We start from the raw sequence: 3,848 nt of genomic DNA on the forward strand, positions 1-3,848 counted from the left end.
TGAAGAAATGGGATGGAAAGATTTCCATTTATGTTTTTTAAAATGTAATACATAAATTAACAAAGGATTTTCACTTGGCCCTGATGCTTTAAAGGTGTGATTACACTCTTTAACTTTTGTCATCACAACAAATAATTTTTCATATCTGGTAGATAAGTTTTGCAACTCTTTTCTGACAAAACCTGTATAATGTATATCTATTTATAGGTTAAGAGAATAGATATAAAATATAAGTTCTCGGCTATACTGTTAATATCAGGTGTTTTCCTTGAATACGAAGGTATGACAAACATGTTCTGGCAGGTCTATAAGGAACCGTTAAATCAACAAATTAAGATCATAATCTTCATTAAGAAGTTATAATCTTAATTGGTCTTTCAAAGCTGTGGTTAATCAGATACATGGTCAAAGTATGTTCATTCACGAGATAGACCCTAAAGGTAGAACAATGCTGACTTACCCCTGCTATGTCACCAATCTTAACTGACCTTTCCAGCTATTTCAATATATATTTCTAAATATTGTATATGAATTAACTAAAGATGGTGTCTATGTTTTGGCTCCTAGACATTTATTTCTTCACTCCAGGCTGAGATCTATTAGCAAAAAGGACTGCTGGTGGCAAACTCAATTTTTTAGAAGTGAAAATATTTAAAATATGCCCCAAATGAGAAGACTTATAGTCACTTAGACCCTGATTGCTTTACTTATCCAATGAAACCTTACTGAAGATCTGACAGAAATAAAGTAGCTAAACCTCAGGACTTAAAGATCCCAACCTCTTGCTGCCCTTCAGAGATCTCTGACCAAAGACTCCCCACCATGCCTTGGAGCGACCTCACCCACATCACCAAGAGTTGTAAACCTCCTCTTTGATCTCCATTTCCCCCTGGGAATTCCCTGGCTCAACTCCTCCAGATGCCACAGTCTCTGCCCAGACTCCTCCTAAGAAGGACTGTCCCCTGCAGACAAAAGCAAGGCCCAATAAGGTGTGTGTGTGCTTAACGTCATGCTCATCTCAGGGTTACCTTGAGGGCCCCCACATCCCTCAGACCCCATATATATACTTAAGTTAAGAGGAAGGGAAATATACTGGGATTAAACTAAATGATATTTCAGGTATAATTTTGACCCGTTTATACCCACATATACCAATTTTAAAATAACCTATTGATTCAGTGAAAACTGAAATTTTTCTGCCACGAATGTGAACACAGAATCAGTTTCACTTATAAATGTTTTATTTTTTAAATTATTACCACATTTTTATATGATTGGAAATGGAAACAATCAAAATTTTATTTTCTAGACAAGTGTGAGCCGTTAAAACAGAAATTTAAAAAAATAAGAGGGGACGTTATAAGAATTAATGATTCTACAGAATACTTAGATTCTCAGCTTGTTCTCCTTCAGTTTTTTCCCACACCAATTCAACTTTCAAAACTATTCTCAGAATTTAATGTTACTCCTTTAGCCTGTGAAATCCCTGTTTTTTCAAAACATTGTCCATTTTTGTCTTCATTATACTCTTGCATTATATGCACCACTTTTTACATTTTATTGTATAGCCTATTGTAATTTATTTCTTCAAATGTATTTTCTCTGCTAGACCATTTCTAGACCATCAAAGAGGCATGTCTTATCCATTTGTTTTTCTAATAATTTGTACAATTTATATTACAGTAAGCTCTAAATAATTGTCAAATGAATATGTGAACATAAAATATCATTATTCTTACTGATCTATATGTACAAATAAATATATATTTTATATATTATACATAATGTATGTGTATATATCTTAATATTTAGTATATATTTTATATGTGTATGTATAAGTGTGTGTGCATACTCAAATTAAGAGCTCAAAGGTCATAATATCCTTTAAATAATATCAGTCCTAACATGTGTGGGCTTGTCATTGAAATACACGTGGCATTCATGTAAGCCAATATCATTTCTAATATAAATCTTTTCATTTTGATCTTTAAAATTTGGTTTTCGTTAACTATAGTATGGTAGTTAAATCTGGCTGGAAAGAAAGCCAGAAACGACATTGCCCACATAATTGAAAAGACCCAGAAAACAGTGAATTGTTTCTAATGTTTTCTTTAATTTTTAAATATAAAACTCAAGACTGTGCCAGAAGTGTATTTACATAAAAATAACAGAATATATATATTCCAAGTTAATTGGTGGTCTCATTGTTTCTCCTATACTAAAAAAATAAAAATGATATGAGACTTGAGAAACTCCTATAGTATGTAAAAGGAGATGTAGATATGATGGACCAGCCTCGTCTTATCTCCCTTTTCCTAGTGCATTGTCCCACATGCCATGTGGTTGGTTTAAAATCAATTTTGGATTGCGTATGAACAAGTAACATCATAATACATATTACAACAGTACTGATTGACATCGAGATTCAGAAGATTGGCCAGTATTTGGCTGGTCAAGGCTATTATAAACATCTCATTTGCTAGAAAACAGTGTTAGATCGTACTAGACTCATTTAAGTAAATATTAAGTAGAAAGAGCTATAAGGGTAAATCTTATAATCTTAAAATTTTCACTTTCCCATTGCTGACCTTGTTCCAGTAGTCATGTTTGCACTGACAGTCAAAAAGAAAATAGATTTAAAAAAAAGAGAAAGAGAGAGAGAGAGCGAGCAAAAGAAACTCAAGAATCCTGGCACCGACATCTTGAGCTGGTGCATTTGCTCAGAATTTTCAAATCCAAATTTCTAGTTATATGATAGAAAAATAAAATATCCTCTAGGATTAGCCATTATTACATTGGTTTATTATTACACATAACAATAAAATTCCTGAGGTAGTATATGTGTATGAGTGTGTGGGTGACTTAATATGTAAAATGTTGCATGCATATATGTAGACATGTCTATCTATGAATATTAGAGCATGGAAAATACCAAAAGATGTATTCCGTTGGTGGCACAGATTAGTTTGGGATGATAAAAGGATAATATCAACTGGAAAGAACATTGTGGAGGGACTATATGATGCAGATATCTAAGGAGGTTATAACCAAGTACTAGTGGGAGAGGAGGGTAAGGAAACCTTAACAAGCACATTGAGAGTGGAGCAGGTAGCAAAGATGTAAGGTAGATTGTCCAATGGCTGAAAGAAATGAATAACCAATGGAATGGGCCATCAGGTTGCCATCATGTATACTGAAACAAAACTGAGACAGTTTAAAAGTTAACTTGATTCCTAAGTTTCCTTCAAATGTTGCCTTATTTCTAAATAAGACCCAAAGGAGATTGTAATCTTCCTGTGGTTGTACAAACCCATCTACCTACCTACCAACTACATTCAGGATAAATTCCTGAAAATTGCCAATATTCATGTAAATGACAAAGTTCTTCAGAACTTATACTGAATCTAAGTGGGGAATTTCTTTGTTTAATAAAATGTTGTTCTGACTTGAAAAAGAAAGGATAAAGAAAGAAAAGAAGAAAGGAAAGAAGGAAACAAAGAGATGAATAAAGGAATGAAAGTTGTAAAGATGTAATTTGGCTGGAAACACTTAAAAATAATTCAGTTACTATGATTTGGAATAATGATACTTTCAGCTTGAATGTTCAATTTAGCTTTAATAAATTCAGGTACTCCACAGCCCCCACCCCAGTGCAGTTCTACCAATTTAAAATCATAAAGGCCAGGGATACTATTAAATGCATTGACTTTCATCTTTACTTACAGTTCTATGAATAGCCTTTAAAATTGACAAGTAAATAGGGATAAAGTTGCCTCCTACAAGAAAATGCACAGAGAAAATGGAAAAGCCAATAGAAAACCAAAAACATCTTTTATAATATCTCAGTC

The sequence above is a fragment of the Crocuta crocuta genome, unplaced genomic scaffold (assembly GCF_008692635.1).
Source record: "Crocuta crocuta isolate KB4526 unplaced genomic scaffold, BGI_CrCroc_1.0 scaffold2119, whole genome shotgun sequence".
In the NCBI taxonomy this organism is placed as follows: Eukaryota; Metazoa; Chordata; class Mammalia; order Carnivora; family Hyaenidae; genus Crocuta; species Crocuta crocuta.